Source organism: Mauremys mutica, chromosome 2, assembly GCF_020497125.1.
Source record: "Mauremys mutica isolate MM-2020 ecotype Southern chromosome 2, ASM2049712v1, whole genome shotgun sequence".
Classification (NCBI taxonomy): Eukaryota; Metazoa; Chordata; order Testudines; family Geoemydidae; genus Mauremys; species Mauremys mutica.
The window spans coordinates 135,640,774-135,664,973 of record NC_059073.1 but is presented as its reverse complement, the minus strand read 5'-3'; the positions used below and the strand labels follow the sequence as shown (position 1 = coordinate 135,664,973).

Genomic DNA, 24,200 nt, shown 5'->3' with positions numbered 1-24,200 from the left:
CGGGTCGACGCGGTGAGTTCGACTTTCCGGAGTTCGAACTATCGCGTCTGATCTAGACGCGATAGTTCGAACTCCGGAAGCGCTAGTTCGAACTCCGGTACTCCACCTCGGCAGCTGGAGTTAGCAGAGTCGACCTTGGAGCCGCGGAGTTCGGTTCCGCGGCGTCTGGACGGGTACGTAGTTCGAACTAGGGTAGTTCGAATTCAGCTACGCTATTCACGTAGCTGAATTTGCGTACCCTAGTTCGACCCCCATTCTTAGTGTAGACCTGCCCTAAGTGCCTACTTCTCATTAACATATCTAAATCCTCACGGCACCCAGCATGGGAAATATTATCATCACCATTTTAGAGATGGGGAGCTGAGGCACTGAGGGCCAGTGTAGGTGCTTTTGAAAATCTCACGTCAGGCCTATCTGCATGCTCAAGGCCCCAATACCTTTTAAAATCTGGCACTAAGAGATTCAGCGATTCACCCAAAGTCGAACAATGAGTCTGTGGCAGAAACAGGAATGGAACTAAGCTCATCTGAGTCTGAGTCGAGTGCCTTGGCCATAAAACCAGTCTTTTCCCCTCATTCAGTAATCTGTCTCTAACGCTGGCCAGTAACAGATGCTTTAGAGGAAAGTGCAAGAAAGCACTTAGTGGACAATTATGGAATAACCTGCTCATACAAGAACTTTCTGCCTGACCTCTGTCAGCCCCTGGTTAGCTTATGCCCTAAAGCAGGACGGTTCATAGCCTTTCTCCATGTGTATCTTAGCTAATAGACTGTAGATGTTCTCATTATCTGTATGTGTCTCATCTTTTTAGAATCCAGCTAGCTCCTGACCTCAGGGATACACTCTGGTAATTAATTCCACAACAAAACGGTGCAAATAAACAAGTATTTCTTTGTATCCGTTTTATATTTGCTAGCTTTCCATTTCACTGAATCTTCTGTTGATCTTTTACTAGGAGAGGTGGCCTGGGATAGCAGGGGACTGGTCCCTTCCAGTTCTATGTTCCTACGAGAGAGGGTAAGGACAAGTGCCCCATCTACCATCTCTATTGCATCCATTATTTTATCTTGTCCATCTCGCTACACTAAACCATCCTGGACTATCCCTCTGCCCAGGGATGGCCTTCAATGGCTGTAATCATTTTTATCGCTCATCTTCTTTTTCTGCTTTATTTTGAGGATGAGATTGCCAGAACTGAACACTGTGTGCCAGCTGAGGGAGTCCATAGCAGCATAATATTTTCCATTATCTTCTCCATTCCATTCCTTATGCTTCCAAACAATTGTCTGTCCAGGTCTTTGTCCTGAGCCATTACAGTTAATTTAGAGCCAAGCAATGTGTGCAACTTGTTCAAATTATTCCTTCCAGTGCACACACCCTCTTGAGTTTCCCCACACTGTATTGATCAGGACCGTCTTTCACAATATTTGTGATGGATGGACACTCCTATCTAGATGCTGAAAGGCTCTTTACCTCTAGTGCCTGCCTCTCCCAAATGCAGCTAGGAGAATGTGTGCAGAAAGTATACTGATTAATGCATTATAAATACCTAAGGCAGGTAGATACATAGATAGATTATGCTGTGCTGGAATATAGTCTTAACATGGAGTCAAGGAAGTGTCATGATTGCATGCTATTGCCCTGGGCTTCCACAAGCAGCAGCCTCCAGCATCTATTAGTTGAAATGGTCCCATACAAAGAAAAGCCAGACCTAGTCGCCCACCAACTTTGGAGGCTGTCCAAAATCCAAATCCAGACCCAGACTCTGATCCACATTTTACCTCTTGAGTCCATCTGTAGTAAATATGGGACAGATTTTCAAAAGAGCTCAACATGCTGGATGTCAATCTCAGGCTGTACATGTCATGATGGGATCTGCTGGGAGCTGAGTTCCTTTGAAAAACTGACTCTCTAAAAATAACTATATCCCTCCTTGGAAACAGAGCTCTTCCCATGCTCTCAGGCAGTAATCCCTCTCCCTGCTGTGCCGTAGTTACACTAATCTCCTCCTCTCTGGATGGAACATGGAGAAAAATCCCTCCAACCTGCACCAGGCAGAGTTCAAGGTACTCCCTGCATCTCTGGAAGAAGAAGGCTGAACGGAAGATACACAGGGTATGTCTATACTTGGAGCTGGAGGTATAAGTTCCAGGAGGAGGAGACATAACCGTGCTAGCTCCCATCAACATGCTAAAAATAGTGTGACCGAAGTGGCATGAGTGGTGGGAGGGGCTCGCCATACTAGGCATGTACTTGGGGTAGCTAGCCCCTCCCACCGTTCACGTCACCACGGCCACATTGCTATGAGCCAGATTCCAATACCCATGCCTGACATACAGTACCCAGGAAACATAGGCCTGGAAGGGACTCCTGTGTCATCAGGTCCAGTCCTCTGCTATCACACCCAACGCCATCATATAATCCTGTTCATAAACTTATCAAGCGCCACCTGAAAACGAGTTAGGTAGTTGTCCCCCGCACTCCTCCTATTGAACGGCTGGTCAGAATCTCACACCTCTGATGGTTAGAAACCTTCCTTTCACTTCCAGCCTAAACATATTCCTGATCAGTGCCTTCATCCTCAAAGAGTCCCACTGAGCTGAGTCACTGGTGCTACTCTTGCGGTAAATTACTACCCAACAAAGAACGTCCGTCGTTTGGCTTTGCGTGTCTATTCTCCTACCAGTTCATGCTTCCTTCTCTGTCTCCTGTAGTGAGTCTCTCACTCACTCAAGCTCACACACACATAGAAGTGGCTCGAATAATCAGAGCATCTCTTAGGCTTGGTGGACGCAGGGAATCACATTTAACTGTACGAATGGGTGCAAGAAGGGAATAGTGTGTCTCCAAGCCTCATTCAATCGTTGGCCTCTGTGCTGAGATTACCAACCAGGGGATCCCATCAGTGCTATATGAGATGGTGGTTTTTTTGAAGAGGGCATCCAATGGCAATGGCAAAGTTATAAATGTAAAATGCCTCTTTCCATCTTGCCTGAAATGATTTACAATAAAACCCACTAAGCAGAGCTCTTGTGCAAACACGTTACACTAGTAGGGAATCCAGACACCCAGGAGTTAATTTAAGCATGTAAAATAAGATAACAGAAGCAACAAAAAAAAAACCTTTAGCTTTTACTTTCCATTAGCATGTGCCAGGTGGGGGGAGGAATGCTGGTATGTGTGTGTGTTTCTCAAGCATAAAATTCCAAAATTAAAACAGCTTCACATTGCAGATGTAATTTGAGGAGACAGTTTGGTTTGCAAAGAACCCCAGGTTCCAGGGGAAGCAGCTCTGAAGCCTTGGCTTGGGTTCCAACTTTCAGTCCTAATGTTAAAAAGCACCATCTTCTCCAGTATTTAAATGTTTTGACATGGAAACAGATGGTCAGGAAGGAGAACCAGGTGGATTTAACTTCACTGTCAGCTCCCCTTAGAGCAAGCCAGAGGGGAAACAAAAAAACAGAGTGAAATTATAAAAGGAAAAACAAAAAAAGGAACAGATTCATATTAAAGGTACAGAGGAGAAATTCCAGTGGGTGGGGAAGAACTTGTCACCAGAATGTCATCTCAGATCTCAACAGGTATAAAACAGTTTAGGACCACTAAAGTCAATGGAGTTATGCCACTTTACACCCACTGAGGATCTGGCCCTTGGGTGATAGTAAAACCTCTTGCAGGTATGTTGGATTTTTTATAGCTGAGCTCTGCCCTTAGGATTTCAGAACAATGATCCAGAGCAACACTGCAATAACAATAACTGGCTGTGGCCAGTTCTACAATAACAAAGCAGCACACCCACAAAAAGCCACATTTGCATATAAATCTCAATAAATAAATTAGCTCTATGACAGGAAAGCGGTATCAAGAGAAACCCTACAGTAACAAACCAGTGTCTACAAGAAACCGCACAATAACAAACCAGTGCTAGCTTCCAAAAAAGAATCAGAAGCAGTAGTGGGGGGGGAAGATTTGTGACAATTATAAGAATGTCCCACTTAACTATTAGAGTGATGCTAGAAAATCAGTATCTCATGGTGTCTTCCTGAACTTCTTTGGCTTAGTTTCAGAAGTGCTGAGCAGCCTCAAATGCCAGCGAAGTCCTTGGCAGCTGCAGGTGGCCAGCGTCTTTGAGAGTCAGGCCCACTGGTCTCTAGCTGCACATGAGTTCTGTCCCCAGCTTTGCCACTGGCCTGCTGTGTGACCTTGGGCAACTCACTTCCCTTCTCTGTGCCTCAGGGTCTCCATGTGTAAAATGGGGATAATGGCTTCCCTGTTTACCCACTAGGGGTGTTGGGTACATAAATTGATTTGTTAGGGTTGGTACAGTGTTGTCAGAATGCTGGGTGCTACCGCAGCGCTGACCTGCTGTTGGTTATGAACAACTCGTAAAAATGAAAAACAAGTATTATTTTTCTCTGGGGTTTTCCAAAAAGCCAAAAGCAGCTGGATGCCCTGTTCCAAATGCATTTCAATGGGATTTTGGCTGCATAGATCCCTTAAGCAGTCCTGGAAACCTCAGCCTAATATTTATTATTATTGCTTTAGGCAGCTCTAAGTGACTTAGATATTTGGTATTCGAAGGGACTTGGTCATCTAGGTGGCTTTTGAAAATGCGTGTGGACATACTGTCAATGAGTGTGTATCAGGAAGCCATGTGAGTCAAGGGGCTGTGGGAGCAGAGAGAGGTGTGTGTGTGTGTGTGTGTGTGTGTGTGTGTGTGTGTGTGTGTGTGTGTGTGTGTGTGTGTGTGTGTGTGTGTGTGTGTGTGTGTGTGAGAGAGAGAGAGAGACCATATGTCCGAGGACTCTGTGTGTGTGTGTGTGTGTGTGTGTGTGTGTGTGTGTAGGGGGAACTGTGTCATGTGAGAGTGTGTCTGGGGGCTATTTATTCTATTTCAGCTTCCCGAGCTGTCAGCCAGTGCTACCTCTAAGAGCTCTCTCTTTTTCTCCAGCTTGCCTAGCACTCCAGGCACTGTCTCCTGAGTGCTGGCCATGGTTTGTCAGCCAAAGGTGTGAACCCCACCAGAGTGTGATCTGCCTACTCCTCAGTGGAGCTGGGAGAGTTCAGCTGTCAGGCTGCGCTGCTCAGATCAGTAGTCTGCTCCGAAACCACCAGGGAGAATTTCTAGGAGCGGGGGATATGTGGATTTTATATTTTCCCTTTACAAAGAGTTATTCAGGCAGAAGTGCTGCAGTGAAGCTGAGCCTCCAGTCCCATCAAGGTCCCTCCTCCAGCCCCACATGCTAACTGTAATCTTCCTAAACCCAAACTCCCCTGCTCAGACAGAGCTTGGAATCCCTCCTACACATAAGCTCCCCTGCACCCACACATTTCTGTGTATCTATCCAGGCACTGCCACCATCTGGTACTTGCTCTCTGTGTCCTGGTGCTTTAAAGACTTGGTTTTCCCCATGCTACTCACAAGGCACAAAACCCTGAGGGGCAAAACTAATGTAATCTCAAGGCTACCCGCCAACCAGGGTGTCTCATGGACCCTGAAGCTCTTTGTCAAGGAAGGCGGAAGAGTGGGGGAAGAAGGGGTTGCACTGCGCACCCAGCAGCACTGAGCCTAGCGTGGATCTGACTACATCTGCACACACAGAGACACAACTCAACAGATAATATCAAAGCATAAAGAAGAAATATGCAACAGATTAGTCCTGTATATTCAGGAAGGAGCAAAGGACACAACACTGTCTGCACTGGATGACTGTAAAATAACACACTGATGATAACAAACGGTGTCCATATCACAGAAGCACTTTCATACAATGTCAATATCGGTGAATAGCCTTTCTAGCACAGGCCAAGGACTGAATGGGACAAGAAACATGAGCTCCTCTTTCCACTTTTAAAGCAGTCTCTTGCAGAGCTGAGCTGAGGGACATTGGCTGGAGGCAGCGTGTGTGTGTGAGCGTGCGCACCCATGTACAAAGTCTGCACTGGGGCTGATGCTGCCCTGGGTTACAAAGAGGCTTCCAGGATTGTCAGTCTGGCACTTTTCAGTCAGGCTCTCTGGTCAGACTATATGTACTATGATGCATCCGCCTCCCCTCTTGGTGAGGTGGTGCATCATGGGAGCATCATGGGCATGGCGCGTCATGGGAGATAAAGTCCAGCCTGCAGAAGAAAATGGGAGCACAACGCACCTAAATTACAGCTCCCTTGAGACACTGCAGTGGCAGTTCAGAATTGAAACATTTTGGTTTTCAGGCTTTGTTTTTCAATGAAAAAATCGGAGAATAACAGATACTCTTCACCAAAAAAAAAATAGTAGAAAAAACAATTTTTCATTGAAAACCTGTTTTGATGGAAAATTTTCAACAAGACATCATCATAATTTGTTCTAACCAAAACCTCCTCCTAGTTATTCCAGGGAGAGCTGAATGCACTGGTCCCACAGAGGAAATTTAGCATAGAATAATAACACCTAGCATGTCTAACTATGCCATTCACCCAAGTATCTCAAACCACTCCAGAAACACTCCTCGATTGTCGTGACTTTCCTGAGGGGGAAGGTCAGTATTATTAACGCCTGTATTGCAGAGGGAAAAAATGCAACACAAACAGGTGAAGTGACTCACTCAAGGCAAGACAGTCCACGTACTTATACATTGCTGATTGTAGTATCTGAGCTCCTCACAATTGTTCATGGCTTTAACCTACCAACACCCCAGTGAGGTAGGAAAGTATTATCTCCATTTTCATGGAATCATAGAAACGTAGGTTTGGAAGGGACCTTGAGAACTCATCAAGTCCAGCCCCCTGAGCTGATGCAGGACCAAGGTAACTTAGACCATCCCTGACAGGTGTTTGTCCAACCTTCTTAAAAACTTCCAGTAACAGGGATTCCACCACCTCCTGTGGAATCCTGTTCCAGTGCTTAACTCCCCTTATGGTTAGAAAGTTTTTCCTAATATCTAACCTCACTCTCCCTTGCTGCAGATTAAGCCCATTACTTCTTGTCCTATCTTCAGTGACATGGAGAACAATTAATTACAGTCCCCTTCATAGCAGCCCTTAACATACTGAAGACTGCTATCAGGTGACTTCCTCAGTCTTCTTTTCTCAGGACTAAATATGCCAGTTTTTTAAACCTTTCCTCATCAATCAGGTTTTCTAAACCTTTGATCACTTTAGTTTCCCTCCTTTGGACTCTCTCCAATTTGTTCACACCTTTCCTAACGTGTGGCACCTAGAATTGGACACAAGAACTTCAGGTGAGGCCTCACCAGCGCTGAGTAGAGCAGGACAGTTACCACCCTTATCTTACATACAACACTCCTATTAATAAACCCCAGAAGATATACGCCTTTTTTGCAACTTCATTGCATTGCTGACTCATATTCAATTTGTGATCTACTAAAACCCCCAGATCCTTTCCAGCAGTACTACCACCAAGCTTGTTTTGAATTCTCATCCTGTCCTTCAAAGTGCTTGCAATCTCTCCCAGTTTGGTGTCAGCTGCACATTTTATAAGCACACTCTCCAATCCATTATCCAAGTAATTGATGAAAATAATTAATAGTACTGGACCCAGAACCGACCCCTATGGGACCCCACTAGATAAACCCTCCCAGTTTGACAGCAAACTATTGATAACTATTCTTTAGGCACCCTAGTGTGTCTAATTTCATTTAAACCTTATTTCCCTAGTTTGCTTATGAGAATGTCAAGTGGGATGTATCAAAATCCTTACTAAAATCAACATAACATGCGCACTGCTTCCCTCTTATCCACTAGGCCAATCACCCTGTCAAAGGAGGAAATTAGGTTGGTTTGGTATGATTTATTCTTGACAAATCCATGCTGGCTACTGCTTATAACCCTATGAGCCTCTAGGTGCTTACAAATTGATTGTTTAATAAACATTATTGCTTTGTAGATGAGGAGCTGAGGGACAGAGTACATCAGGTGATTCAGTAATAATAATAATAATAATAGGAGATATGCCAATTTCCTAGAACTGGAAGGAACCTTGGAAGGTCATTGAGTCCAGCCCCCTGCATTCACTAGCAGGACCAATTTTTACCCCAGATCCCTAAGTGGCCTCCTCAAGGATTGAACTCATAACCCTGGGTTTAGCAGGCCAATGCTCAAACCACAGAGCTATCCCTCCCCTGAATCAGGAATTGAACACAGATTTATTGAGTCCCAGCCTAGGGTGCTACCCACTAGATTATCTTTCCTAAGGCTTCCTTTAATGGCAAAGCTGGGAATAGAGACCCAGAGTCCCAGCTCCCATTCCTGTGCTCTGACTACTAAATACCATTCCTTCTGTTCTCAAGCAGCAGCAAGACCCTGCTTTCATTCAAACCCAGCCCCCCTCAATACCTTATCCATCGCCAGAAGCAGAGTTAAGATATTCCCCAAGCCAACTGAAAAATGTTTCTTCTGAATCCAGACACCACCACCCACCCCAGCACCCTGATGCTATTTTTAACTCTTGAAAAGCACTCAAGGCCATGAGCAACAGCAGGAGTTTCAGTCTCAAGCTGCGCTCACTGGCTGCTCCTATGATCTGGGAGAGGCTATTTTTAGCTCCCTTGAATCTTGTCTTTAATAAAGCCATTAGCTTAGCAGAGGCAATGCAAGTGCCATGCCCTGGGGTGTGGAGAACGGAGGTTGGTGTATGTGTCAAGGCCTCACTGGTGGGATGCACTTTGCAATGAAAAGGGACTTCGAGAAGGGAAAGGCAAACACCATTTTGCCGTCCTGGGAAAGTAGACAGCTGGTGTTTAGGCACGAAGGAGCAGAAATTGTCAGAAACCGGCAAGGCTGGGCAAAGCACTGCAGGAAGCTGACCTCTGTCCTGGCTGGATAGGCATGATTAGATGGGACCACACGAGACAGGGGCGGCTCTATGTTTTTTGCCACCCCAAGAACGGCAGTCAGGTGACTTTTGGAGGTGCGCCTGCAGGCTGTCCACTGGTCACGCCGATTCGGCAGCATGCCTGCGGGAGGTCCACCGTTCCCGTGCCTTCAGTGTCCTCGCCGCCAAATTGCCGCCAAAGCCATGGTACCGGTGGACCTCCAGCAGGCATGCCCCCAAAGGGACCCTGACTGCCGCCCTCATGGCAACCGGCAGGCCACCCCCCACGGCTTGCCGCACCAGGCAAGCGCTTGCTGCGCTGGTGCCTGGAGCCGCCCCTGACACTAGAGTTTCTGTGTCTCTGATTTCCGTGGTTCTGATATTGAGCATAAATGTGGGCCAGAAACTGCCTAAACCTGGATGTACTAAATAAAGTATGTTTAGGTTCCAAAATTTATTCTGCTCTGCCATCCAATGAAAATAATCAGAGAGGTGCAAACCATATAACTGCCTGGTTAAACCACCATTACCATTGTTTCTAAAGCCCCTCTTGGCAGTAGAGAGGCTGAGAACTGAGTATTCTATCAATCTTATTATTTTTTGTAATCCAGTTGCATCTCAAGGCACCAGTTGGTGAACCTGACACTCCCCAGACATATGGCAATAGACAATCCCTGCCCAAAGAGCTTACATAGACGAAGGGTGGAAGGGGACAAAGAAAGGTGAAATGACTTGCCAAAGGTCACACAAGTCAGTGTCAGAGCAAGGAAGAGGAGCCAGGTTTCCAGACTTCGCAGCCAGCACCATATCCACTGCATCAAATTGCCTCCTGTTTGGCTGTCTATGTCCCCTCTCCTTCTCTTTGATTGTATCTGTTTATCTACCCATATTGAAATATACTCTCCACCAATGGGGACAGAATTCCCCGCACAGCCTAGAGATGGTCCAATAAGAGCAAGTTCCAGGCTCTGGGAAAGACATTTATGTGGTTATTGCTGATGCTCTCCTGCTCTTAGAATTAAACAGAGAGCTCCAGGCTCTAGGCTCCTTCCAGACACAAACATTTAGTATTTCATATACACATATAAATAGGAAGGTATCGTAACTTACTGGAATGCTAGAATTGTTATAAAAATTATAGAGGGGAGGAGATATGATGTGGCACATATAACTGAAACCCTGTTATTCTTCGCATCTTTATCATCTGAATAATGAGATATTTTGACATTTCAAGAAATCTGCAGTATTGTGTGGGGAGTTTTTAACCTACCTATTTTATTTTTTATCTGTGTGATATTAGATGAGTTCCACTCCACTTTCTGATTTCATTAACCAGCACAGAGCATAATAACCTCTTCATTTCCCCCTGAAACCACCCACTCAACTTATATTTTTTACTCTGCTGAAATTTGCCAGCAATTCATGTTTTGAGCGTGATTGCTCAATGAAAAGCCATGGGGAAGACAAATGTGCATGGAGTCTGAACAGCATGAATGGAGCTGCAGGAGAGAGAAACTGAGGTGAAACCCGAATTCATGAAAGAGGGCATTGGACCAGACCCTGCACTCGAATGGCAGCCGAACTTCTTTTTGGATAGCTTGAAGATCTGTTTGTGAAATGCTCCGGAGTCCTTACAAATGAACTGTATTACATACACTAAAATCATTATCACTGTGGGTCATTTTCACTTCTCCTTGGTCTCAGTTCAGCAGCCCGCCCTGTTTGGTAAAGCACTTAAGCACATGCTTAACTTCATGCATGTGCCTCAGTCTTACTGAAGGATGAGTTATGCAGGAGGTGAGATGAGGTGATCACAATGCTCTTTCCCAGCCTTACAATCTATGGGTGAAAGTCTGACCCTATTAAAGTCAATGGCAAAAACTCCTAGCAACTTTCGAGAGGCTGGGGTTTTACCCTATGAAGCACATGCTCTGCTGAAATGGGGTTTGCGGGTTAGATGACTTGCCCAAGGGCACACAGGATGCTTGTGGCAGAGGCAAGACTGTCCTGAGTGGACGCTCTCTGAATTAATTACAAAACCACTCTCCCTTGCTGTTCTTTGACATTAATGGAGGTTTAATGTATCCACCACAGTCTGAGAGCAGAATGTGGTTCTAAGGGAATAGGGTTAGGAAGCAAAACTGAGAGGGTAAATGTTCCATCTGACTGGTCAGTCCAAGGTGTATCTGTGCCGTGCATACTCCTCTGCAGCCTTCTCAGTAATCAGTCTGCTGACGCATTTTTAGTTCTGATTTCTAATGACTCTTCTTCCTCTGGATATCTTATCTCACTCTTCAGGGGCTCAGGGTCACCTTTTTCAAATGGCTTTTTGAAAAGTGTCCGCTATTTACTGAAATAATACACTGAGGCTTATAGGTACAAAGCAGGACATTGGGCTTGTAAACTGGAGTTTCAAGGGATCATTGACCTTCCTCCTGCAGCAATTCTCCAATACTAGTCAGAGGGGGCGGGGGAGGGAGGAAATCTGTTCTCTTAAAACAATTCCAAGTTGGAAAAGCCTCGTACTGGCCCCAGTTTGATCTAAGCCACATGGGACCCAAACAGCAGCAATTTCCTTCTGTGTCACTCTGTACCTCAAAATAGCACCCTGGAACCCTCACTGTGACATGACTGGGATTTGTTTTGTACAAAGTATGCCCTGTGAGGTATCATTTGAGAAGTCATGATCTGTTGAACATTACTACCCTGTTGAATTGGTTGTGTTCCCATTGCATCTGAAGCTGTGAGATACTGCTATGTGCATGTTACTGAAATATGTTGTGAGGGTGGGAGACACTTACAGCCAGCCTTTGAGTGGCAACAAAGGAGCACCTTGTGAGACAGATTTACCTCAGGACCGGCCAAACATATACTGATGGCCCATTAAGGGGAATCCACTCTCCCAATGGCCACTCAGAGACTCCTCAGAGGGCACATACAGGATGGAGGAGACCTAACTCATGTGATACAGCAAAGATATTTCTGGCAGCTGGAGGAAAGCATAAAAGAGGGACAGTGACATCACCACAGGGCCTCTCTCTTCCCTCATCTCAACACCTGGAAGATCATGTGGCAGACAAAGACTTTGAACTGGAGAGACTGGTCCCAGGCTGAAAGGGAATACAGCCTGTGTATTAAGAACTGTGAGCTGCCTGTAACATCTATTAGGGTAAGAAAAGATGTTTGATTCAAATCTTGCTTAGCTTGTTAAAGTTAAAATTTAGACAGGGTTTCTATTTTTATTTCTTATGTACCCAACTTTGATCTCTCCGCCTGCTACTTATTATCACTTAAAATTGATCTTTCTGCAGTTAATAAACCTGTTTTATATTTTACCTAAAACAGTGTGTCTTTGGTTGAAGTGCTTGGAGAAACTCAGCTCAGATTAACAAGGGCTGTGGCACTCCCACTACCCTTTGTCAGAGTGGTGAACTAATTCATGAGTTTGCACTGTTCCAGGAGTCTTGAGCAGTGTAAGATGGTATATTTCTGGGGTGCAAGGCTGAGGGTTGGGGTGACTGGTTGGTGCCTCTCTCTGTATAATTAATGACTGGCTTAGAGAGCATTAATTCAATTTAGCTGGGAGTGGGGCTCCACATACTGATGGCTGAGTGATCACAGCACCTGGAGGGTTTGCCATTTGTCACTGGCACAGCTTTGTGAGAGACAGCCCAGGCTGGAGTGTTAAGGGGACACAGCAGTCCCACAATTCCAGGTTGTACGCCAGGGATCCCTTCCCACCCATTCCACTTGGAGCAGACACAGAAAGTTCAAACTTGACAGAATACAAGGGATTAGGAGCTTTCAACATTTGCCTGTTTTTAGTAGCTTCTTGGGGGGTCAGTTGAGATAGCTAGAAGGAGACCTACACAATCACCAGTCAATCACTGGTATCATGGGCCACATAAAGTGGCAAAGGAGCAAACCCTTCCCAAGTCTTTAGAGCTGAACTGGATGATCAGCTATTCAGCACCACGGACAGAGCACAAGGGAAGAAAGCAAAAATCCTACAAAAACCTAAAGGACTCAATATGATATGGTGACGTAATAAAAGAAATAAAGACTAAATATAAATAGCAAGTATATTGTTCTATTTTGGGAGCTCAGAATGTAACAAGCTGGTGCCTTGCCATCTAAATCAAGACTCCCAGTCAGCCATCAAAAGCAGATCTCTATCTATCTATCTGTCTTTCTTTCTTTCCCTTCCCTGGAACACGTGAAAGGCTTGTCACCTGCAGAAAATTATGAACTATATGAAAACTGGTCAGGCAGTCCTTCTGATTCACCCTCTGACATGAAAGGGCAGTACATCAAAAACCAACCAAAGGAAATATTTCTGTATGCACAGCCTAGCGTTCACCTGCGGAACTCACAGCTGCAGAGCATTGATACATCTGTGGATGGATTTGGAAAAAGAAAAGGGAAGCAATGAGGTCATCAGTTAAGATATGCAGACTATAAGAAACATTATAAGGTCAATCAGACATCACACATTTATTTTTACAGTGCGAATATTTATAATAAAAAATAAATATAAAGTGAGCACTGTACACTTTGTATTCTGTGTTGTAATTGAAATCAATATATTAGAAAATGTGGAAAATATCCAAAACTATTTATATAAATAGTTTTCTATTATTGTTTAACAGCACGATTAATCGCGATTAAATTTTTTTAATCACTTGACAGCCCTAAATATAATATAAACACCAAGAATCAAAGTGATGAAGTTGAAACATGGCGTTTTTACCTTACCTTTGCAACTGGCCCCAGGCTCGATGCATATGAATGTTGCTGGCTGGCTGATCACCTCTCTTTTCCTTTGACTTGAGCTGGGCAGTCAGCTCACTCAGTCTCCAGAAGGCTGATTTACTTGTTGAATATCACAAGCGGGCACCTCTGGGAGCTTATGAGGCCGAGTGTTTCATGTTCCAAGCCCTGGCGATGGGCATTCCTTCCATAATGAGAAATGAGATAATCCACTAAACTGGGAAATAGCACTGTACCCTGGGATTCTGATTGATTTCTTCTCTCTGTCTTCTGAAGCTACACACGGCCATGCCAGCATGTGGATTGCAATCAATAAGACAAGACTCTTCTATTAAAGCAAACATAAAAAACATGCATTTTTGAGGTGTGGGGGCTGGCTTTTGATGTTCAGGAAAGTAAGGGAATGATAGCATTGGTAACAACCAGGCACAGAGCAGGCAGGGACTCTCTAGAAGTCTCCTCACACAGCTCTGGCAATGCATCTGAATCCTGGCCCACAGCTTTCCCTTCTATTGGAGCCCTGGGACCCATTGGCAGCTTTGCCAATGCCCCACAGCTCTGTTTTGCAGCAGTCTCTCATATTCCAGTCCTGGAAACCACAGCTCTGCCAATGCACCTTGGACCAGACCTTCAGCCCCTCCTCTGCCCCCTCAACAGCCTGTTCTGGTTTAGTCCTCCTATGCCTGTACATGGATCTATTAATGCATATCAGTCTTGGCTTGCAACGCCTTTCCTGTCGCAATCAGCGGAAACCACAGCTCTGCCAATGCACCTTAATAGCAACCTCCCTCTGCACCCTAGTCTAGCCCTGAGCCCCAAACACAGGTCTGGCAATGTGCCTCAAATACGGCCTTTAGTAACCTTTGTTATGCTAAGCCTGCTGTGCACAGCTCTGTCAGTGCACGTCAGTCCTCACCTGCAATATCAACTCCCACTTTGGTCTTGATCTCTCACACAGCTGTGCCAAGGCTCTTCCATCTTGATCTTGGGACCCTCCTTCCCCCCGCTCCTGGGGCTGTTCTAGTCCTGGGCCCCTGAAAAGTAACTGTTGAGTTGGCTGAGTGGAATTGTGTTTTTATGATATGAACACACTTCTGCCGCAGTCTCATCTGACACTCCGGGAGTATAGGGTTTGCTACATCCGATCAGATCACTGATCTATTCAGACCAGTACTCTGTCTAAGGTTATAGCGAATACACACTACTTTATAGGAACTGAATATATGACAGAGCCACTACAACCTAATTTCCCTTAATTACCTGAACCAGATTTTTACTGAGGTATTCAGATACGAAAGTCTGGTGGAATAGCCCAATGTTTGTCTTGACTAATCAAAGATAGAGATTCATAGATTAACAGATTACAAATCCAGAAGGAACCATTATGACCATCTAGTCAGACCTCCTGTATAATGCAAACCCTGGAATTTCCTCCTGTGTTTCCTACATTATGGTCAGACCTTCTGGTTGAGCGAGCACATATCTTCAGAGAAGAAAGAAAGTAAAAAATAAAAGTCAAATAATTGGTTGCAGATAGAGACAAAATAAAGGCACATCCAAAGCAGACAAACCAATGGTTAAGTGGTGTGTTTCTGAAGCCATTAAACAGAAAAAAGGTGAATGACAAAAAGCTGGGCTGTTTAACAAGCATGATTTGAAAGATTATTTTTTTCCATATAAAAGATTCATCTTCCTGAAAGAGTTTTTCCTTCCAGTTACCAAACAAATTGCTGGAGGAGGCATTTTGAAAAGTGACAGCTGAGGGAGAACAATTTGTCAGGATGAAACTGACAAAATAATTATTTTAAAAACCAAAATTTTAGAGGAGAGGAAATTTTGTGGGAAAGGAAAAAAAACATATCAGGACTCCTGAGGTCTAGTCTTGTCTCTGACCCGCTTTGTACAAGTCATTTTATTTCCCTCTGGCTCCGTTTCCTCATGAGAGTATGTGACTCAGGCAAAGGAAACTATAGGAAAGTCAGGATTTGAATACAGATGATCAGCACGCCACCCCAGTGCATCAGCCACAAGGCTACCTTAACTGCACTCTAGTAGTTACCTTACTTGTAGCAACAAGCTGTTTTGCAAACCCTGCTGGAAGCCTATTTTCTCCATGCAGAGGGATTGAGAAAGTGGCCTCTCCTAAGTCCCTACACAACTAAATAACTTTCTTCCCATTTGCAAAGCTTAAACTGGTTCTTCCTGCTGGTGCTTGTCGGAAGGCACCATAGTCTAAGAGGGACAAGGGCTGGACTGACCGCAGTGAGTTGTGTCTATTAAAGTCTGTAACTGGTTGATTTATTGCCAGTATTTATGTTGCTCTGGAAGAGAGAGTTAATAAAGCCACCCATCCTTGCCAGGGACATTAATTACAGAGCTGATGTGATTCTTTCCTTCTAACCCTTAACGTCTATTGGTCCGATAGAAAATACACAAGAGGTTTTCTGTAAATCTGAGTGAAGACCCTTTTCTGTCAGTTACCATCTCTTCCAACAGAACATGGGGACTCATTCAAAGATTCCACTTCTGGAGTTCTCTCTGATGGATACAGAGTACTATGCTCAGAGATATGACAGATACCTGAGCATTTATACAGAGAGAACCAAGGAGGCTGCTGAGGCAAAGTCCACTAGTTCATCAACAATTTTTTGCCACTTGAGACCTGGACTAAATTTTGATCTTTAGTTCACTGTGAAAATTAGGTTTAGTGTTTCTCTTTTTATATTGCAGAAACCAGCTCACCATTTCACCCCATTGACAGACTCCATTCAGGATACAGTAGGGGTGCTGCAGGGCAGGAGAGCTGGGTGACAGAAAGACTGGAATATAAGAGTGTTCTGGGGGTGCATCAGTGGAACTAGGAGGGAAAAGGCTAGAATAGCAGGGGTACTTCAGGCCAGGATTGGGGTACAGCAGAAGAGCTGAGGTGAAGTGACTTGCTCAAGGTGACACATCAAAGCAGTAGCAGAGTTGGGAATGAAATTCAGGAGTCCAGGTTCTCAGTCCTGTGCTCAGTCCCAGAACACCCTTTAGGGTTAACTTATTCTCAGCAGTCATTCTCTATTAAGATTCAAGGAGCTCTGAATGCGAGGGTGCCAGCCCCTTCCCCTATCAGGCTGTCACTCCCACACCTGTGGACTCTATTTTGCAAAAAGTTACATGGCTATTGGAAACACCATCTTTGGGTATGAGTATTTCTGAGCACCTGAAAAAGATCAGATGATTTTCTGCTACAATGTCTTTTCCAAGCCGCTAGGGGCTTCAGGGCACAGCAGGCAGGGGTAGGTCAGAGTAACTGGACTCTTTTTATTGGTATGTCAAGCTTCTGCCTTCCCGCTCCTTGTAACTTCACCAACATAGAGATACAACAGAGCAGCCTCATACCTTGCAACAGCCTCTGATAGGGATCTTAATAATGCTATTTCTGCTAATCCTCACGAATTAGTAAATACAGTTTCATCCTATTTGGAGATATTCCACTACCCTGGGGCTTCTAATAAGCTGTTAGAAAGGCGAGGCAAAGGAGCTTGACTAACCATAGCTTTTGAATAGCAGCATCAGGTACTGTGTCTAATAAGCCCTCTCTGGTCTAAAGGGAGCCCCGATCAATCCATATTAGGCGATTCCCCATGTAACTTCCCATTTACCTCCCCGGTAATCCCCTCCAGCAGTTAATCAGTGTTTCGCATTCAAAGTCACTTAAGTTCCGATGGATTTTCCTAATATTCTCAGCACATTAATATTTAATATCAGTTGCACTGCACCTTCCTGGCGTTTATGGAGCTGTGATTTTGCTCAGTGGATCTTTGGGTTCAAAGGAAGCTGATGAGTCCCGGGGGGTATCCTGGGGAAACCGAAATGAAACTCAAGTGGCAGCCATCAGCATTCTGAGGCCTCATAAGAATTTTTTCTTGGCCTCCTGGAGGGGAAAAGGGGGTCCAGCACAGCCTGAGCAACTGTTCAATGTGGATTTTTGCAGCAACTTCACTGCACCCTCTCCTCTTCCTCATCACGTAGCCTCCCTCTGTTCCACGTTAGGGATGGGGAAAACCACTACGAGAAAAAGCTAGAACTCCAATGGACCTAGAGAGCATAGAAGGCACAAGACTTCCTCTGGAACTTGTGAATGGTTGTCTGTCTGTCCAACAACTATCTAAGATTTCTCCGCACTGCCCACCAACACAGTCTCTAAGCACTGGAGGTGTCATCTAAACTAAGACCCTGATCTCCTCCCAGACCTTCACACCCAAGGACGGGCCCACAAAGAGCTGAAAGACAGCGCTTATTACAGTAAATCCATTATCCGGAAGTAATGATGACTGGCATTAAATATGAATTGTGAGATAATTAAAGTTTTAATTTTTATGTCTCCCTCTCTTCTCCTCCTCCTCCCACTTTCGTTTTTAAATAAATATTTAAGAATTACCTTGTAAAGTGTGTTAGGACTGCTAAAACCTGGAGGTTGGTTCACTCTCTGATCCTACCCACTGCAATACAGGAAAACTCTCATTTGCATCTTTTGCAAACCTTTGCCAGTGGAACGAAAAGAGAATTAGGGAAGATGAAGAGCTAGCGCATCAGTTACCTCCTTTTCCACATTGCTTCTGAAATCCTTAAAGGAACACAGCAAAGGCGTGAGTCATCAGTTTGAATATTATGGATATTTCATATCTTTCCCCCCTCACAGTCTTGTTTATATTAACCCTTTGGGATCCAGACTGAAAATCTGTTGCTTTACCAAAATCTATCCGTCTTTCCCCATATATACACACACATATCTACCTATCTGTGTTTTTACCAAATTGCCGAAATTCCATGGTCACTGAGCATCAGAGCATGCATACAGTAATCTATTATTGCAAGTATCTTCTAGTGCCCTGTGATCTTCATATTAGTTTGTTCCTGCAGGGTTTCTCACAAGTGCGAGGGCTTCTGACACTGATTTCTATGCATGTAAAAAAAGAGCATCAAAACTTTCTCTTTGGAATAAAGAAATGCACACAATCACACGGACATTGTAAGCAAGATGATAGAATAGATGGAAAAGTTACAGCGTGCAGGTCATAATATCTCAGCCTCAGGGCTGCCTCTCAATTCCTGATGGAGCTCTTTGAACGAACTGCCTAACCTCATTTGGTCTTCCTTGGAAAACAAAACATTGGTATTTCCCAGATGATTCTTTGGGCGTCTATAAAACAGATTCAATAAGTCATAAAAAAGAGGGTTAGACCTCCCATAAAAATCTACACGTTATTAACAAGCAGAACTCTAATCCCAGTTCAGTCATGTCAGGATATCAGACCAGGATTGGAAATCTGTTTCCTGCCCCCAGATATCAAATGTTAGGCGAGCCAAGGTATTTTGTGTTGTGCCTGGTAGTTCTGAGTGTGCTGACCTCAGCCAGCTCTTAAAGCTCTCTCAGAGGGAAAATCACACACATAGGGACCATACAGTACAGTACTCACACATGCGTGCTCAATCTTCACTGACACACCACACATCATTCACTCACACCAAACAGCATTCACAACTGTGCACCCACCCTTGATACAGATAAACAGCACTCATTCACAGACATAATCTATCCAGCTGTCTTGGGGTTTTATACAACAGCCCCTTGCTGCTCATGTCCATACGACTATATACACCCACATGCATACACCTATGCATATACCCTCTATGCATACTTACACTCCCACTCACTGGCATTATAATACCAGGAGAAACAGTACCAAATGACCCTCTGATTACTCCCATTCCCTTTGACCCACACCTCTTCCAATAGTTCCTTGCTGTTCACTTAACTCAATCTGCCTGTTTTGTATTTCACTACCTCCTACAGTCTCTATTGAGCGGTGAATAGCTCTGTATACTCCCCTCCTCCTGTCCCTGAGCTCCTGCTCTGACAATGCAGACAACCACTGTCCTTTTCATGAGTTCTTGATGTCACACCAATCAGAGGGACGGGGTCAACATGAGTAGGAGTTTTTATCCTTTCAAATAGCTCATGAGAGGATTTTCTCACAAATGAGACTGCAAGCAGCAAACTCTCCCTTCCTCCTCCTCCCAGGCCAATTCCCCTTGATTACTGATCCCTTGTCTTCTGCTAATCCTCTTTCTATCCTTCCAACTGCTAACTGCGGTGTCTTCAGAGAAAACTGCTCCCAGGGGACAACGAGGAGGATAGCAAAATGGGGGAGGGAGCACACTGCTCCTCCACAGCTAACATGGGTCAGGTTCACTCCAGACCTCCATTGAAATGTGAGGAAATTGAATACCTCACATAATTTTGTTGACAAGGGATCTTAAAGCACTTTGCAGTCAGCCTCCAGAGTCTGGTCTCAGCTACACCCGTTAGGGTGACCAGACAGCAAGTGTGAAAAATCGGGATAAGGGGTGGGGGGGGTAATAGGCGCCTATATAAGTAAAAACCCCAAATATCAGGGCTGTCCCTATGAAATCGGGACATCTGGTCACCCTAACACCAGTGCAAACCTGGAGTAACTCCTCTGGATGGATGGATGTTATCCTGACTTCTGGGAGGTTGAAGGAAAGCAGGCTATGTAATAGTCTGAGCTGCCATCTCCTAAGACTCTCATTTGGCAGATATAAATGAGAAACCATTTTGTGGCATGTGACATCTGCATTTTGGTGCCCTGCTCTCTAGCTATGCTGTATTGTTGGGAAAGGATGGAGTAGTGAGTAGGAAGAGACTGGGGCCATTAGCATTGCCTGTTGAGGTCATTTGAGTGAACTGGCCCCAGGGAGCTAATGCTCAGTGCTTAGGATAATGGCTGAGGGGCACAGTTTCAAGGAAGGGATATGTCACAGGGACATGCCTCATGGTCCTCACATTTCTTTGGGGGGGAGAGGTGCTAGGCAGCAATACTGACCTTCAAGCATAAAGTGTTTTGAGATCTGCCGGCAGGATGGGGAGGGGAAGCACATTAGAAGATCTAAATCATAACTGCTTCACCTCAAATAACCTTCGATTCAGCAAAGCATGTAAGCACTTGAGAGTTCCATTGAAGTCAATGGGGCTTTGCATTCATGGGGTGAAAGTTAAGCATACTCTTTAGTGTTTTACTGAATACGGGCGTAAACGCTGCCTATACCTAGGTGTAACAGTGCGGGTTAAGGATGGAAGTGCAACTTTCTTTGCTATCTCCTTTGGTTGAGGAGGCTTTCTAGGGAACCATTAACAATTCTTTTCTTTTTTTTTTTTAATTTATTTTACATCCTGTCCGGAAGCTTATTACACAAGCCAAGAAGGTGAGCAGAGCACAGGAGTAGAAGAATAATATATCCTGGTGGGATTTAGAGATTTCCATTCCCCTCCCTCTCCAATGCAAACACTTATTATTTTGACCTACCAAATTCTGCCCATAACGGAGGTATCACAGCTACTCAGAGCCCAGCCTTGGTAATTGATATCATAAACTATCCATGGCAGCACATACTGTAATATATTGTTCTCCAGCTGCCAGCGCAACTCACACTAATTCTGAAATGGAAAATGGCCATCCTTTTCCTAAATGGAAAGCTCCACATATGAGTATCTCTCTGAGGGGCACATCTGAGATACACTGAAATCAGGATTTGGTTCAATGTTTAATCCGAAAAGTACAGTCGCCGTTTCATTGAACAAACTGCATAGGGGTGAAATCTGCTCCTGTACACAGGGACAGCCCAAAGTTTTAGGCATGCACTACGTAAATCTTCAACACAGGGATTAAGCAGGATTGAAATGGTGCATAGGCCCTTCTGCAATCAGGTGACTGAGAGGGGGAAGAAATGTTGTCATTGCTGCTGTGGTTTGTCTGGAGACATTTACATTCTGAGGGGGTCATGTTTTATTTTTGCTTTTAAAAAAAATCGCTATTATTTTTAATGTATGTTATTTCTTTCTTATGCTGATGAGTTTCCATTAATTTCCACTGGGTTTTTTTTTCACCAACGTGAAAATGAGGATATCAAACTAAAAATCAGCTGATGTGGTATAATCGACTGTCCTGGAGCAGCAAAGAAAACTTACAAAGAGTGAATAATCAGCCAGCCAAAACCTTTCAGTTCTATCTGCCCATCCATCTAACTACCCCTTAGATGGGAGAATCTCCATTAGCTGTTTCAAGTGTAGATACTATTTTATTTGCATCACAGTAGCTCTTACAGATCCCAGTTAAGATCAGGGCCCCCTTGTGCTAGACACATGGTGAGAGACAGATCCTGCCCCAAAGAGCTTACAGTCTAAATAGACAAAGGGTGGGAGGAAAAGCAGATGCGCAGAGAGAAGAATTGATCTGCCCAAGGTTACATAGCACATTGGAGGCAAAGCTGGCACTAGAACCTTCGGATCCTGATTATCAAGCCACTGTCCTGCCCACTAGACCACGCTGCCTCTCCTATAACAGAGTGCCTATGATATACGGTTGGGCAGTTCTGATTCCATGCAGGAAAGGACAATGCTAAACACACAGCGTGTGCGTGTGCATGCTGCAGTGGCTTAGTACTCTGGAAATCGGTGGCAATGGACAGTTTGCACCGTGTTAACAATGTAGAGTGGGCTTGTGTTGTCTCAAGAAAGCCAAGTTTTGCTGCACTGACACTGAGCACCAGGACTCTACTTCCTTTCCTTGTGAAAGGCAGCTGGGTTTTCACATTTCTCATTTCTGGGAGAAGGCTCCATAAACTCTGGGAAATCAGTCAATGCTGTTGGAAAAATCAGCTCCTGCCCCTTTGGTTCTAGTCAGAAAATGGCAAAGCTGTATGCTGGGAGGAAAGAAGTAAAAAATGTGCTACAGCTAGTGGCAATGGGCCATTTCTGGTGACATCTCCCTTCTCAGCAGGTTTTTCTCTCCCCTGGTAGCCCAAGGAAATGTCATTTTAGATCATCCCACCACACACTAAAAAATTGCCCCACCAAGAATTGTAGGGGGTTGTGATTAATGCAAATGATACACCGGTATGATTACATAGTTTACATGTAAACATAAAACATGTTGGCTTTGTCTTCTCTGCTTCAGTCTGTATTTTTAGGATTTCCAAGAATACCTCTGGCAGCCTTCTTCATATAAGCATTGCATCAAATCAAAAGAGAAGCATCCTCACATTAGCCTGTAGTTTTTCTGGTATAGACGTAGACTCCAGTAAAGGGTTGGGGAAGTGCTGTAGGAATTTAATCTCGAGTCACTTTGGTTGGCATTGGGTATTCTATATGCATTGAACATTCTAGGGGAAATCTCATGGTTCCCGGATGGTAAGATGTTCATGGAACACAAAGGTGTCCCAAACACAACTACAAAAATACAGTATGTGTTTGCACATTCAGACCGATATTAATGGAATAAATTTGCTGAATTTGACCCGCTCTACTGCAAACATGTTAAGGAAAGGTGTTCAGATGCTGTGGTGATAGAATCATAGAAGATTAGGGTTGGATGAGACCTCAGGAGGTCATCTAGTCCAACCCCCAGCTCAAAGCAGAAGACAGCAGTATAAACCCTAAGGTAGATACAATTGATCTACCAGGCTGGATCTACTAGCTGAAACCCAAATTAGTGATCTAAAGTCACTAGAAACTCAATGCAAAATTGCCAAGTCAACACCAGCAGCCAAAATGCAAAGAACCAATCCGACTAAACTTAGCCATGTAGAGCACAATGACATGCCACCTACAGCAAAGGTGAGGACCTCTTGGAATTTCAGTTGATACTATACTGCGCACCCTTGGAACATCACAGCAAGAGCAGGGAAAGAACTCAGATACTCTGGCTCCAAACACACAGACTCCTACCACTTGAGCTGAAACAGAAGTTCCATTTTGCTGTTAACCGCATAGATCTACCCCTCAGAAGTTCTGGTTCCAGCCAGTAGAAGGCAATGTAGTGCCCTCCTGCACACACATACAAACTGCAATCCATTACACACCTTTCCTCCCAGAAGACTAGAAAACACATCTCATCCAACCCACCAAATTAAAACTACAGATGCCAAACAAAACACACGTCAAGCCTACAGCAATGGAGCAAAGCAACGGCTGGCTCTGCTAATTCCCGATGAAGAATGAATCCCAGGCGACAAACACCCCAATGATTCAGAGGAGGAGCGATCAAGCTGAAATGCGTCTGTGTTCTTATTTTGAGCATTTCCATTTATCAAAGGGGAATGAAAAAGTCCCAAGTTGCCCGTTAACTCCAGTGTATCTAATTATCCTCTGTGCATTGGAATGGGCTGACCTCCTTGTGCCAGCTCTCAGCATTCAGCACAATCAAGGGCCCCAGTTAGCTGTAATTAGAAAGGATTATAAAGCATCCGTCATATGCATTTTTACATGTACATATTAAAATCCCATTTCTTTATGTGCAGATCAAATATATATGTTAACAATAATATTTCTATACAAAGAAAGAAGAAAGGAAAAAAAGGAAAAGGTTCCATTTATTATTATTCGTGTCTAGGTTTTACATCGGGAGTTCTGTCTGCAGCTGATTATAGATGTCAAATTGAATTCTAACTGGAGAGAGAGAAATTAAAAAGGAAAATAAATAAATAAATAAAATTGCAGAGGTTGTAATCCCCTCTGAACAGCCTTGCTGGGATCTCTTGTGTAATGAATCCA

The 24,200-nt window shown here is 44.3% G+C and overlaps 1 long non-coding RNA gene across 1 annotated transcript in view; it reads right to left on the bottom strand.

Annotated features, from left to right (window-relative positions):
• The window catches only part of LOC123362614, a 32,864-nt gene extending 19,225 nt beyond the window's left edge, over positions 1–13,639 (bottom strand). Inside the window, exon 1 of the long non-coding RNA XR_006576500.1 lies at positions 13,568–13,639. This is a non-coding gene — a long non-coding RNA (uncharacterized LOC123362614). The remainder of the gene's footprint in view (positions 1–13,567) is intronic.
• Positions 13,640–24,200: the final 10,561 nt, after the last annotated feature.